The sequence below is a fragment of the Tamandua tetradactyla genome, chromosome 4, assembly GCF_023851605.1.
Source record: "Tamandua tetradactyla isolate mTamTet1 chromosome 4, mTamTet1.pri, whole genome shotgun sequence".
NCBI lineage: Eukaryota > Metazoa > Chordata > Mammalia > Pilosa > Myrmecophagidae > Tamandua > Tamandua tetradactyla.
The window spans coordinates 184725315-184741074 of NC_135330.1; the positions used below are offsets into that span (position 1 = coordinate 184725315).

The 15760-nt window shown below is 39.1% G+C and overlaps 1 pseudogene; it reads left to right on the forward strand.

Annotated features, from left to right (window-relative positions):
• The first annotated feature begins 468 nt into the window (after positions 1-468).
• On the forward strand, positions 469-911 carry LOC143679583 (proteasome maturation protein pseudogene; annotated as a pseudogene).
• The last annotated feature ends 14849 nt before the right edge of the window (positions 912-15760 follow it).

Below are 15760 nucleotides of genomic sequence, written 5' to 3' on the forward strand. Positions count from 1 at the left end.
TAGGCCTCCAAACTCAACATCTGGTGCCTGAGGATTGCCCTTAACCAGTGGGGTCTAATCTAAAGTCAGAATTGAATTGATTGAGTTACTGCAGTGTTTGCATTTGGGTTCGGGAGCTGTGGAAGGTAAGAGACTTTTTGATAACCTGCACAATTGATATTAGAGAGTTGGATTTGCTGGAATGACTCTGAATCACTGAAACATGGTTTGGGAAGAGAAATGATAAAAGGGCCAGGGATGAGGATCTATGATTTCTGAATGGCTATCTAGTCATCCATGGTATGAAGTGGCAGCCACATCACCAATTACTAAAAGTAAAAGTTGCCAGTGGAATTTAGAAATATCGGTAGATCAACTCCTGAGGACTTAGCTCACTGGATACATAAGAAAAAGCAAATTAAAAGCAAGCAGGTGGTGGGCCAGCTGATGGTAACCAGGCTGAGAGGTGATGTGCACAGAGGGCTGAAGATGAATGCCAGAGAACTTGGATCTCAGCTAAAAGATAGTATTCCAGTTACGGAATTTTCAGCAAGTGACCCTTTGAAAGCCAAGATCTTTTTCACGGAAGGATTTCCTTCCGTGAAAAATGAACTTTCATGCAGTCATCCTCTTGAATTATCAGAAAAGAATTTCCGGCTCAACCAGGATCAAATGAATTTTTCCACACTGAGAAATATCCAAGGTCTGTTTCCTCTACTAAAATTACAGATGGAATTCAAGGTAGTACAGCAGGCTCAGCAGCTTCCATTTCTTCAGAGCTCAAACTTTTCATTGGCTATTTTAAGGGTTAATGATAAGACTACTGGATTTGAAGATATTCTTAATGATCCATCACAAAATGAAGTAATGGGAGAACAACACTTGATGGTTGAATATAAACTTGTTTTACTGTAATACAATTGTGTGTTAGTGAAAATAGTGACTACACCTTGTTTATAGTTGTCTTTCTACCTTTACACAATATTAAAAGTACTGACACATGAGAATTTTTGCCTAAATATTATCAGTGATCATGTGAAATTATTTGCTTATTTGGTTTATGGCCATGTAATAACTGAAAACACTAAAAAGAGATGTCTTTAAAGCTAGTTTATATTAATGTAGTGGCCTTCTACATCTTTAAAAAAATCATTGCTGAATATTATAAATCTGCCTACAGGTTCTGATTAAATCCATGTTCTAGGTATTCCATAAATTTAATTTTGAATGATCATTACAATGTTTGAATGTGTAGCCTGAATTATAATAGCATCTTTCAGAATAAATATTTGTAATTGATTTCACTGGCAACTTCAAATTAAGAACAAAATAAAATGTTTATACTTTAACCTATTTCAGTATCAACCATTTATACTCATGAGAACATTTGCTCTATTGCTACTGTTTTAAATTACAACCATTTGATTCTTTCAAGTTGAAAATTATAAACCCACAGGTTTTAATTTTCATCTTCTCTTTAAAGTGACAAAAGTAAAGTTACCAACAGAAGTATATTAAACTCTGGTTCTTATAGATTTGATATTTATTGATATTTAATATGTAACCAAGTAATATTGTTTAAAAAAAAAGTAAATAGCATCTTTCCTTGTTCTTGTTTTACATATCACAAGATGCATAAGTTAAAAAATGTATGTTTAAAAATTTTTTAAATGTTAAAAATCCTTCAAAAGAAAAGAAAATATACAAAAAAAAGAATATACGTGCTTGTACGTTGTTAATACATTTTTTTAATTAAATTAAATTTTTAAAAATCCCACCTAAAAAATGACACCAGGGAATAAATAAATAGGGTGGGACAGACAAATCTACCACGCAGAAGAATTCCATATAGTTTATGTAAATACTTCATGCTCAGAGAGGAAGCATAAATTGCAACTCCATATGTGTTGACTGTGCATGGGGACTTTCTCTCAAAAAGTAGAAGCTGGATAGGTGGAGAAAAGAGGGACCTCATAGTGGGAAAACTTACAAACACTACCTCAGCCAAGTGATCAGGCTGCCATCAACAGTGATAAGTCATGTTGATAATATATACCCTTGATAGGATGTGATAATGACACTCTACCTCTGTGGTCTTCCTGCCCAAAATGCCTTACCCCAGTCTAGTCCTGAGAAAAACATCCCACAAAACACCTGATCAGTAATCCTTAAAACTACCGAGGTCATCAAAAACAACAAAAATCTGAAAACCATGTCACAACCAAGGGAAGCCTATAGAGACAGGACAATGAAATGTAATGTGGTCTCCTTAATGAGATACTGGAACAGAAATAGGGCTTCAGGGAAAAACTAAGGAAATTGGAATAAACCATGGACTTTAATTAATAATAATGCATCATTTGATTCATTAACTTAAGCAAATGTAACATATTAATGTAATATGTTAATGGGGAAACTGGTGGGGAGGGGTGCTATTTGGGAACACTGTAGTGTACTATCTTCTCAATTTCTCTGTAAATCTAAACTGTTCTAAAATACAGTCAATTAAAAAGAAAAAAAACACCAACACAATCGCCTCATATAGATGCAGACAAATAATTAAAATTCAAAAATTGTTCATTATTAGTTAGTAGGTCCTCAATAACTACTTATTGAATACATAAATAATTTTCAAAGTCCCTGTTAAATGTGGAATAAAAGAGAATTTCCTTAGCCTGATAAAGGGTATCTACCAAAAATATCAAACTTAATTGTGAAACATTAGAAGTATTTCATTTGAAGTAGGAGTGAGACAAGTATACAATATAGGTTCACTTTCACCTACATTGTACATTATACTGCAGGCTTACTCAATGCAACAAAGAAAAATTAGTAAAAGATATTAAGTGGAAAAAAATCATTACCTGCGAATGACAGAGTTTATCAGTCAAATCAAAGAGAATCCACAAACTGTTAGAATGAATATGAGCGTTCAGGAAGATTGCTGGATACAAGGTCAACGTGCAAAAATTAATAGGAATACAAAGGAGAATACAAGATAATTCCACTTTATAAAGTTTTGCTTCTTTGGAAAATATTGAAGCCCCTTTCAGAAATGCTAACATTTGTTCATTTTGCATGTCAGGTACAGAACTGTTATGTAATCCCTCCTGTTCTTTTCTAAAATTCTTAAGCTTAAAAACAATAAATTCAGTGTAGGCACTGCAACAACACAAGTCTTCCCTGCCTCGGCCAAAAATGCTGGCGGCTTGAAGACAATAGAAGGGGTGAGTAAGTGACTACAGTAACAGATGGATCCATCACTCCCCAAACCCCGTGCACAAACCCCTCTATACCACATAGCCCCAACACCGGGGATAGGCAGACTGAACCCCAATTTGCCGATATTGACTTACAATATTTCATTTGAAGTAGGAGTGAGACAAGTATACAATAAAGGTTCACTCTCACCTACATTGTACATTATACTGCAGGTTTACTCAATGCAACAAAGAAAAATTAGTAAAAGACATTAAGTGGAAAAAAATCATTACCTGCAAATGACAGAGTTTATCAGTCAAATCAAAGAGAATCCACAAACTATTAGAATGAATATGAGCGTTCAGGAAGATTGCTGGATACAAGGTCACCTGGAAAGATAGACTTTGAAATAGAAATTAAATGTGACGCTCAAAGACAAAAGTTCCATTTCTACAATCGAAGGTTTGTGGTCTGAGTCTTACCCCCCAGCGCCTGAATGTATAGGTGCCCAGCAGATTCTCATGGTCATGACCCTGAACCTGGGTCACAGATACCACAGCTTGGTTGATCTCCACTGCTGGAGAGTAAATATAGGAGCTGTGGCCTCTTGAAACAACCTTCCTCACCCAGCTGTTAGGGTGACTACTTCTAAGAATGAGGTAGAGGACTTTCAGTTTTACTTTATACAGTGCTGCATTATTTTTGTAATAAAATTGTTTTCAAATTCTACAAAAGATACTCTGTCCTTCGTGGTTCCTCGCCCCCCAAAGCTGGGGTTTATATGAGGAAATGGAAACTTGAACACAATTCATGTATTTTATGCATCTGGCCTTGAAGTTATAATTTTCCAACATATACTAGAATCCACATTGACAACAGACTTTGCAAGTATGCAGATGAGAAGTCTGTTTTAAGGATATGATGAGCTCATGAGGAATTTACAAAGTTTAACTCTAAGTGAATATATTTGAGGAGCTTTCTGTTCCACCTCACACCCAGGAGTTATCCAGTTTGAGAACAATTATACCTCTGACCTTGAGGAATGAACTTAGAATCTCATTACTTACAAACTCATTTTCCATGGAAGGAATTTTCCAAGACCTTCTAGACTATCTGTATGGCTCCAGAGTTGACTGACTGACTTTCACAGGTCTCCAAAAAAAAGAACGTTACCCCAGGCCTCTGTGGACATGCGCTGTGTTCCACTTTACCCTGTCTTCTTTTTGCCATCTTCCATCCTGTCAAGTACTGGGACTGAGAGTGCTGAAATTCCTGTGCCATTACTACATTAGATTGGAATTTGAGTTTACTCAGCTATATTTGCCAGTTTACCTAGCAACTATCTGGGAATCCCTTTTACCCATCTCTTCCTGGAACATGGCTCATCAAGTCTCACAATTTTGGCTTCCTGTTGTCTGCCCTCAGCTCCAGCTCACCCAATACCAGAGCTTTGTCCACAAGCAGCCATAAGATTGATTTTTAAAGAGCTTGTGCTGTTCTTTTAGTATGGAGAAGGGAGAGGGTTGGGTACATAATTCTCTAGCCATTTCAAAGGAAGGATTCTTGCTTCTCTCAGCTTCTTGTACAACTTTCTGTGTGACTTCAAGGAAAGTACAGCAAACTCTCCCTTCCCTTTTGCCCAGAGTCAGAAAAAGGAAATACAAACTACATAGCAGAAATGACTCCATGCTGGGGACCTGAGTCTGGTCCTTTCATTATCACTGGCTTTGCTCACTGCTATTGCTAAAACCACTTATTCCCTCTCTATTCCTACCCATCTTGTTAGCAATTGTATCAGTCAGAGTTCATCCAGAGAAACAGAATCAATAGGACAAATATAAAGGGAGATTTATTGAAAAGGATTGGCTAGGCAATTAGATGGAAATTTCTCCTTCAGTTCTCCCTTGAATCAGGCTACCCAGATTATTGAGGACAATCTCCCTTAAAGTCAGCTGATACGGCTTTAATGACATGTTCAAAATACTTCACAGCAACACCTACATGAGTGACTGAATCACTAGGGACTGCAGCCTAGCCAAGCGGATGCAAACTGATCATCACAGCAAAGTGTGTCCCTGCCAAGCTGCAGGTGTATGAAATGATTAGCCACAATCCCTTGCGACATACAACGCTCCCAACTTTACATACAACACTCCCACTTCACATACTTGGGAGGTATTAAACTTGTTTTCTTTTAGAAACTTGAGCAACTTGACAACCCAATGAGTGGTAAATTCTGAACTACTACCCTCATTCAAATTCTCTATTTGTTACTACGCATACATATAATTCCATATAGTTGTGATCAATGTACAAAACTTATTTTCTGCTGTTTTCACCTAACTTTCATTTTGGCATGTCCTTGTATCAATATTTTCTACATATTTGTTACTTTTTCAAATTAATTCATAGCATGCTCTTATGCGAAGATGTGGCAGTTATAACTCATGGCCCATTTTTGTTTGTTGGTTGGTTGGTTGGTTTTTACTTTTTGGCCATTTGAGAATTACCAAATGTTTGCCATTTAAAAAAGACTATTGTGAATATATTTGTGCACATAACTTTTTAAGCTTTTGAGTCACTTTCTTGAAGTATAATCAATCCTAAATGTGGGATTACTGGACCAAAAGGCATGAACAACTTCATTGCATTCCAGGGAACAATTCCATACACAACTGAATTGCTTTACAGAAGGATTGGGCCAATTCACAATATACCCCAAATATATATGAATACTTGTCATCCTAAAGCCCTCACATGATTGGGGAATGGCTCTTTTTGCAAACTTTATTTAATAAGCATATATTGATCTAATATAATTTATGTCTTCATAATTTATATCTTCACTTAAGTCTTCATAATTTATGACTTAGACTCTGCTTATGCTATATATTCATTGTTGTTAAATGCCATTTCTTAGTCTTCAGAAAGTATCTTTTCCCAAATAATGTATCATTTTTCCCTCCTATGTGAACCCAGCACCATTTAGTGCCTTCTTAACTATTCATACTATGTCTGCAGCTAGATCATAAGCCACTTAAATTAAAAAACATTCTTGTCATGTTAAAATTAAAAATATATATATCGGGTAGATGGAAATACTAATGGTCAGTGAGAGGGAGGGGTAAGGGGTGTGGTATGTAGAATTGATTTTTGTCTTCTTTTTTCTTTTTCTGGAGTGATGCAAATGTTCTAAGAAATGATCATGGTGATAAATATACAACTATGTGATGACATTGTGAGCCATTGATTGTACACCACGTATGGAATGTTTGTATGTTAAAAATGTATATGCTTGTACATTGTTTTATCAATAAAAATTTTTTAGAAAATGTAATGAGTGGGGGTGGGGTGCAAGGTAGTTCAGTGGTAGAATTCTCACCTGCCATGAGGGAGACCCAAGTTTGACTCCTGGTCCATGCACCTCCCAAAAAGCAAACAAACAAGCAAAAACAAACAAAAATTCAACAAAAATGGTGCTGCAATAACAGGCTAGTCACACGGAAAAATAATGAAATATGACCCTACCACACAGCATACAATAAAAATGTAAAAAAAGAAAAAACAAAAAACATTCTTGTCACTCCTTCATTTCCTCCAAAGTGTCAGGAACATTGTAGACATTGCATTTATACCTGCTTTGCTGAGTAAATGGGCAGATCTGAGATAAAGAATTTTGCCTCAGCTGCCCTCCTACATGTAGTAGCCAGATCTCTGGAAGAGTTACTGAAGCTTGGAGGATACTCTCTAGGTTACAGGAAGCAGATTGGGTCTGTGAATAAGTTTTCAGGCTTGGAGAAAAAGCAAGCATCTTCATAATTTATGACTTAGACTCTGCTTATGCTATATATTCATTGTTGTTAATCATACTTGATACTAATTCACCTCTTCCTTCAGATTTAACCTGACCTCATAAAAAGCCAAGCCTAATTCCCAAGTCAGAAAAGTCAGTGCTCTTCTAGAGCAGTTCTTCTGTTCCAGAAAATGCCAGCTCAGAGAGATGTTAGTAGGGTCCTAGAACTAACAGCATATTAATTCTCCAAGGAGCCGAAATATAAAACATCATCGAAATGCATTTGCCCTTGTGACCATGTTGCAGGACTAAGATTCCATAGCACACATTTTTGGCAATCACTAATACTATAAATAGAATCCCTTAGTCCCCCAAGGAATACCTTTCTGTGTTTCCTTCTTTTCATGCATTAATAAGCCTAGCTGAATAATCTGATTCCTTGGGGCTGAGACCCAAGAGGCAAATACCTGGGTCTTTCAGGTTCCCAGATTCCCAAATGTAGGTGATCCTGTGAGACACCAACTCAACATCTATGCTGGGAACTACCCTGCAATTCACAAGATAGAGTTTCTTTTATTTATTTTGTAGAAACTGTTTGTATCTTGCTTTTGGGAACAAAGTTGATAGCCAGTGTGAGTTCTACCAAAAATCAGTGGGACTCTGAGTTCCTGGGAAAACTAAGAACTTCAAATCACTTCATTGGAGAACTTCAAATCACTTCATTGGAGGCTTACAAATAATTAAAATTCAGGACCTTGTCTCAGTGCTTCTCTCACAGAGAGTTCAATGTTCTTGTGTTCCCCAGGCATCCCAAATGTGATAAAATTGCTTCAGAGCAAACCACAAGGAAATCTGGTTCTGAAAATCTTCTCCATATAAATCACAACCTAAAAGGCAATCAGCCTGACAGGTACCCTATAGGTTGCAGATGAATGAGGGAAAACTGACGTTTACATTTGACTTCTTTTCTTTGTACTAAAAGTTCTCTTTGGAACTTAGCTTAAGAAAGCTTATTTGGAATTTTTAAATATAATATAGATATTTCATTCTAAAAGAATTCATAAATAACCAAAGAAAAATCTTAACTTTTAAAAAATATTTCTTTGATCCTGGTATGCAAAAATATATTGAATTTTGTATTTTACCTTACTTCTGGCATCATCATAAACTTCAGTTATTAGTTCTAATAGTGTGAATTCTTTTGAATATTTTTGGGTTTTTTTGCAGATACTCTAGATGAGTTGGGACATTCCCTACATGCCTCGTTTTGTTAAGAGGTTTTTTTCTGGGTTTTTTTTTTTTTCCTTTTCATTTTCTGTCTTCTTTATCAAGCATGGATATTGACACTTTCCCTGCATCTATTAAGATAACATTTGAATTTTCTTAGGAAAGTGAACCATTACAAAGTTATATAGTGAATACATTCCTAAAATACACATTTTTCAATAAAGTTTATCTTACTGTACAGTATTTATTGTTATATGAATGTTGCTACACCAACTTTATCTGGATAGTATTTGCCATAAGTTTTTTTCCTCTCTTTACTTTCAGCCCTTGCCTACAATCATACTTTAGGTCTGTCAGTTAACATAGTGTATATATTTTTTGTATTTGCTTTTAAGCCAATTTATTGTCTTTGTTTTATAATTGGTGACAGCTTATTTACATGTGACAATATTATTTTCTTATATTTAAACACTGAGTCTAAATCTATTTCCCTTGTGGTTTTTGGATGGCAAAGCTTCTGGGCCTTGAATTCCTGAGAATGGTTTATTGAATGACAGTCTGTTTGGATAAAAATTCTATATTTACCATTTTCTTGTGATCATAATTAAATTTGTCCACTATTGATATATTTTGTCTTTATCATTTCCTAATAAGACAAACTTAAGCAAGCTCTCAGATGCAATGGTGACACATTGCCTAATATGTGGATACTTTTAATCCTTGCTTATTACAGACATTATTTTCTTAAGAACAATATTTGCAAAGATACTTAATTATTTTTAATTTCAGATACCTCTTGCCACATTATTTTCTTATAATTAAACACTGAGTCTAAACCTATTTTCTTTGTGGTTTTTGGATGGCAAAGCTCTGGGCCTTGAATTCCTGAGAATGGTTTACTGAGTGACTGTCTGTTTGGATAAAAATTCTATTTTCAAGAAAAAAAAAAAGAAGAAGAAGAATACATAATTAACCAAAGAGACATGCAGGGTGAGGTCTGGGAGGAGTTCAATGCAGGCTCTTCTGTCCTCTCCATGTGCAGACAGAACAAATTCACCCTCCCAGCAGGGCGATATAGCTTCTCAATCATAGAAACTCATCCGAGTATCAACTGTCCAGATTTTATATGAGGTTTCATCACGTAGGCATACTTTAAGAAACCATGTCATTGTGGATGAATCCATTCTCCATTCTCTGTTCTCTCCGTGGAAATCAGGGAGGTCTTGGCTCAAAGTCCCAACCCAATAATCCCATGATTGTCCATTCCGATGTGGCTTTCCCATGCCCTAAGAATCCTGATGTGGGCAGCTCCACCCTGTCATGGCCCCAGCATATGAACTATCAGGTGAAGTCTGTGGCCCCAATAAATGACAACAGACACTCCTATAAGGAAAATTCCAAGGATGTAGTGAATTTTGTAGCAGCTGAAAAGGTGCCTAAGGAGTAAAATGAAGTAATTTGAATGAAGACTAGCTTTTTCATTTCTGAAGGTCACACTTTTCATGACTTGCTCTCTGGCAGACCCCATTTCTTTAATCAGGCGAGGTTAAGTCCCTTGGAAAGATGGAAATTCCAGGACACAGCCCAGAGGGTGGTTCCTCTACTTTAACCCAACCGAAACTAGTCTGAATAATGACGTGCCTTCTCAGTTGTGTAGGGAGATAAAGAAGGTGAAGAAAGAAGCCTTTAAGTTGCCAGACAAGGGCTAATAATCTTTTGTTGGCATTTATGAGAAAAGGTGACTGTTGGTTAGAGACCTGAATAGCCTGTAATTGGCTATACTAATAGAATTTTCCTGTTACTTATGCACCACAGGATTAATGCCATTCTACCAGCAGAACTACCTCTTACAAAGATAGCACAAGACAAAATAATCAATCATAATGGAATGGAAACCAATTTAGAAACCTTGAATGTGTTGCACTGAGTTGGAAAAAGCGCGTAACTGAATCACAGGTGTTTTGATTCTATGCCAGGAGCTCAGAAAACTGGAAACTGGCAATATTGATGCAAGCTGTGTGTCAACCCTCAGTGGTTCTAGGGATGCCCAGGAGGTGTCTCGCAGGTGCTCAGAATCAAGTCCCACCTGCATCCAAGCAACACTAGCATGGCCTTTTCCTGACCTGGGTACCTCAAGCCCCATGGGAAACTACCTCCATGTCCACCAGACTCCAGGGTATGACTCCAGTTCCTGCAAGATCCTGCTGAACACATCCATCTTTCACAAGACCCAGAACCTGAGGGTCCCAGTGTGGACAGAATCTGTGACACAGACTTCTGAGTTTTACTTCAATCATCTCTTACTGGGGGCCGGAGATGAGTCCAGGAGCTGGGGCCACAAGACAAAGAATGACAACACCTGGACTTTCCTTCCTATAACTAAGATTTTGAACTAGACCAACCTTTTCAGACCTGGTACTTCAGAACCTCAACTCCCATTCACCTCATAGTGCAACTTTCCAGAAGAATTGGCAAGCAGTTGCCAACCCCACACCCCTCCAATATGCTCCCTAAAAGCACAATTGCTTATTTTTAAACTTATTTTTATTTCTTCGTTTTGTATACAAAATGCCTCAGGTCTCCTGTCTAGTTTTTAGCTCATCCGTGGGCTGTGCAGTCTGATCTTGGGCATCTTTCTGGATCAGAGTGATTAACCAGCCAGCAAGGCCACAGTATGAACTAGACCAAGGTTGCAAACTGTGTTCCTCCAAGGAGACTCCTCTATGCAACCTCCAAGCTAGGCTTCTTTTTCATCTAACTTACCCCCATCCCCCCCCCCCCCCCACACACACACACACACAGCTAACTAGAGGAGACCAAACATGTCTGAATCCTAGTGGCGGACACAACTTAGGCTCAAGCTGGAACTTCTGCCATGCTGGCAATGTGTTCCTCTGTCCTTATGTAAAACCCATGCTTCCAGTCCATTGCTTCTTTGTGTTGATTGTGTCAGAGTTTATCATTATTGTTTCTTTTCTTTTATTAGTGTCTTTTAATTTTTATTGGTTTGTTTGGGGGTTGGCTTTTAATCAACCTGTCCTTTGCTCAGTCAGAAATGAAGCACATGACCACGTAGGCTGTGGGTTTTCCATAAATTCTTGGTGTGTTCGAGGACGAGTGACAATACCAAGCACCAGAATATGCTCCCTCTGCTGGTCACCTCTAGGAATGGAAAACTAGTTTTGAGACCACGTTGAATTCCCACTGCCGTGTTCTCCAATCCAAGAAGGTGACCTCTGCAAGAATTTTCTAACTGAGAAGATATTTGATTAAAAAAGACTCTTACTGCCACACTTATTCAAATTGACCATCTTGGACAAATCCGACTCATGTGGGCTTCTGGGAGGGACGCACATCACCAAAGTTAAAATCCAAATTAGTTTCTATTTCAGTGTTTGGTCTAGGAATGAGCAAATTAGTGGAGCCTGTTTGGGTTCCCCACCTGTTCCCACATGAGCAGCAGGGGAGTAAGCCCCAAGGCACCTAGAGGAAGTAGGGTTATCAGGTTAGCAAATACAGGGCACCCAGGTACATTTGCATTTCAGGTAAACAATATATAATTTTTTAGTATAAGTATGTCCCATGCAATGCTCGAGGCATACGAAAAACTATTGCTTGTTTATCTGAAATGCAACTTTAAGTGGGTGCCCAGTGTTTAATCTGGCAACCCTAAGAGGGAAGAAAGGAGAGAACCAGGATGAGGAGAAAGGTCAATCACAGAGTCTAAGAAGCTTGGATGAAAGGAGCTAAAATATACCGGGATCTAGAAGCTGGAGGCCAGGGAGCCATTACTCCTGAGCAGGTAACCAGCCCCACCAGACTACAATAAGCTTTCCATGCTGGGTGCTAAGTGCAGAAGCTCAAGACAAGGAAGAATTTTGGGAGGATGTTTAAGCCACCCTCTGGAGTCTCCTGGGGCTGCTTTAAACCTCACCATATTGTCTTTTAATGCAGCCTCTTTTTCTCTTTTTAATTATGGTAACATATACATAACATAACATTTGCCCTTTTAACCCCTTTCAAGCATACAATTTAATAGTGTTAATTATAGTAACAATGTTGGACTGCCATCAACCCCATCCATTACCAAAATTTATTCCTGATCATAAACAGAAACTCTACCCATTAAGCAATAGCTACATTTCCCCCCACCCCCACCACAGACCCTGGCAAGCTCTACTCTACTCTCTGTCTCTCTGTTTTTGCTATTATAGATATTTCATATAAGTGGTATCATAAAATATTTGTCCTTTTTTGTCTAGCTTATTTTGCTCAACACGTCTTCAAGGTTCATCCATGTTGTTGCATGTACCAAAACTTCATTCCTTTTTATGGCTAAATTTTATTCCATTGTATGGATATACCACACTTTATCCATTCATCTGTGATGGACACTTGGGTTGCTTCCACCTTTCAGCTCTTGTGAATAAGGCTGCTATAACATTGGCGTACACATATCTGTTTGAGTCCCTGCTTTTCATTCTTTAGGATATAAACCTAAGATTGTTAGACAAATTCTTTTTAATGAAGACACTTTAAAGAACCCTAGAAAAATGCTTTAGTGTCTTATCATCTTAAAAGTCTTCAAGTTTAAATTGCGGCAGTAGGGAGCACCTCTATGCAATTTTAATTGTTCACTTTATATAGCTAGAGACAATCAGATCCCTGCCCTGTCACATCAGTAAACTAAATGCAGCTTCTTCTGCCTCTCTTCACCCCTCCTCTTTCCCAGCCTGTGAGCATGCTGGTTGCCTATTAACTAAAACGGTTCAGGTCTCAGTAGCCAGTGGCTTCTTTCTTACGGACACATAGGCAGCCTATGAATGTCTCCACTGCTTCCTTCGACCTGGACCACAGGGAAGCTTTCCTGTCACTAATCTGGGCCTTTACCATTTCCAGCATCCCCAGCCACTTAGATCCACTTTACAGAGCAGGTCTGGTATGCTGCCTCACCTGCGTGAATTGCAGGTGAAACTTCAGAACCTCAACTCCCCACCCACCTCATAGTGCCACTTCCCAGAAGAACTGGAAGTCAAACAGCTGCCAAGCAGACCCCCCTCCCAGATGCTACCTGAAAGCACAGTTGCTCATTTCTTTTACTTTTTATTTCTTCATTTTGTATGCAAAATGCCTCAGGTCTCTTGTCTAGTTTTTAGCTCATCCCTGGGCTGTGGCGGAGTCTGATTTTGTGCACCTTTCTGGATCAGAGTGATTAACCAGCCAGCAAGGCCACAGTATGAACGAGACCAGGGTTGCAGACTGAGCACCTCCTCTTTTTCTGAACCATCCAATTTGTTTATAGAGCGAATCTTCATTATTTTGAAGTGGAGCCGAGATGTTGGGTTATCAAAGGCAGCTATTTAAAGTACATCGAGAAAGGAAAAAAAAACCCACCAAGATAAGGAAGCAATTACGACCTATGCCTGGCTAATACGGGGCCTAATGAGACCTCTCATAAGGGACAGATCAGACACGAAAATCGGGGCGGGGTGGGGAACAGCTCTATTAACACTGGAAAAGGAGCCAAAATATCACTCTATTTTTTTCAAACTAATTTCCGTCATCATTTATGAGTGACCGCACACCATTGTAGCTATTACATTGAAGCCAAGCTTTATGGATGAGGCCACCCATAGCTGCCATTAAATTCTTTCAATTCACAGCTCTCTACTCCCTCACAGTTCATACAGCAGTTCAGTTCAGCCTGCAAATAGTGAATAAATATGCATTTATTGGGGGTATGGGGAGGCAAGCAATCAGCATAAACTTCTCTAACCTAGATACAGCGACTGTCACTGGACCTTTTACTGGTTTCACGTCAAAGACTCCTGATGGAACAAATACATGATGTCTGAAATAGCTGCTTGGAGACTAGCCATGCTCAGGGCAGCTGGGATTGCTAAAGCCCCTGTGGTGACAGCTGCAAGCCCCCTGATTGCAATGTGCTCACTATCAGTCACCCAGGAAAGGAATCAGCGGAGTCTCATGATGACAGCTGCAAACCAGCAATCTCAGAGACAGGAGGGCTCTCGGTTCTTGGCTACAGAACCTCTAGCCTCAAAACATTCCTTCCACCATGCTGCTCTCTTCTTAGCAGCTTCCCAAGGCATAAAAGATAAAGTACAAGCTCCCTACTCTTGAAGCCCTGCCCTGTCGCATCTTGTCTGGCAATCTTACCTGCCACTGCTCCCTGAGAAAAGGCATCTGGGCCAACTCTTCCCGAAATGCCCTATTCATGCCCACTCCCACCCTTGAGTCTGTGCAGGCACCATTCCCCTCCTCCCTCCTCTCTCCCCCTTCCTGCACGCAGCCCCCAGCACACACCTCCCTCCCCTTGTCTGGGTGTCTGTAGGCGATCTAACCTTGAGGATCTACCTAGACTTAACCTCTTCAAGAAACACCTTGCCCTGGCCACCACCACACTCTTTATTTCAGTCCACAGAGCTCATTCCTTCCTCTGCTCGCCAACCCTCACGAACCACTGGCTCAGCACTGGACCATCTACTGGCTTGCGACATCTCTGGGGGTGTTGTGTCTTACCTCCTCCCACGGGAAGAACTTGGCGTGGTACTACACACCTTTTTAAGAAGCCTCCAAAAATTATTCCATAATAAATATTGGAGTGTCTGCTTTTTGCCCCGTCACCCTGGAGAATGTAGCAGCTGGTGACAGAGGAACATCATCTCCCTCAGAAGTGGCAAATTTCTGCAGAGCATTATGTTTGTGAACAGTATCCTTTATGTCACCCACTTCCATTACAAAGATGGGCATGATTTTCATGGGGAAAATCTGCTTTCGCCTAAGATTAAGAAAAAAAAAAAAAAAAAACCTGCAGAATATACTAAATTTTTTTCAATCACCCATTAAGATGAAAACGGTAATTTTCTGAAAAAACATCTTATCAACCAAAATAAGTCACATGGAATAAACACTATAGAAATCTAAAGTATTCCAGCAATTGCAACATTTTATGGAGCTAGAGCCACAAAGAGAAGAAAACATGTCCTGTAGGTTGACCCCTAAGGCCTCTGTCTGATCCCCTGGAAGGCGCTGATTAACTTCTAGAAGCAACCATGGCTCTGCTCTTCTTTTATGGTCTTCAACAGCCCTAGGGAGACCCAGCATAGCAGAAGTACTAATTTCTGAAAAGGAGGTTTGCTTCCTGCAGGATGTTAATATGCCAATATTGGGATTTCCTATAAACAAAGAAATTAGGACACAGTACAGAATTGTACCTGGTTGCAGTTTGTTTTTGTTTTTGCTTTTTAATTCTAATTCCAACGAGGGGAGGCTTTTAGTCAGTAGAGAAACTTCTGGCCTAGTCATAGATGGTGAGAGGCAAGGACACAGGTGTGAGGGGAGGCCTCCTGGGCAGGGACTGTCAGGTGTGCACAGGAAGGGAATTCAGAAAGGAGGAGGAGGGCAGGCAGGAGAGGCCAGGCTGATCCACATGTGAAGCAGGAAGTAGCTCTTCCTCTTCCCATTATCACCTTGATTCTCTTCCCTGTACTTGGAAAAAAAATATTTTTGATTTATTTTTAGAGCAGTTGCAGGTTTACA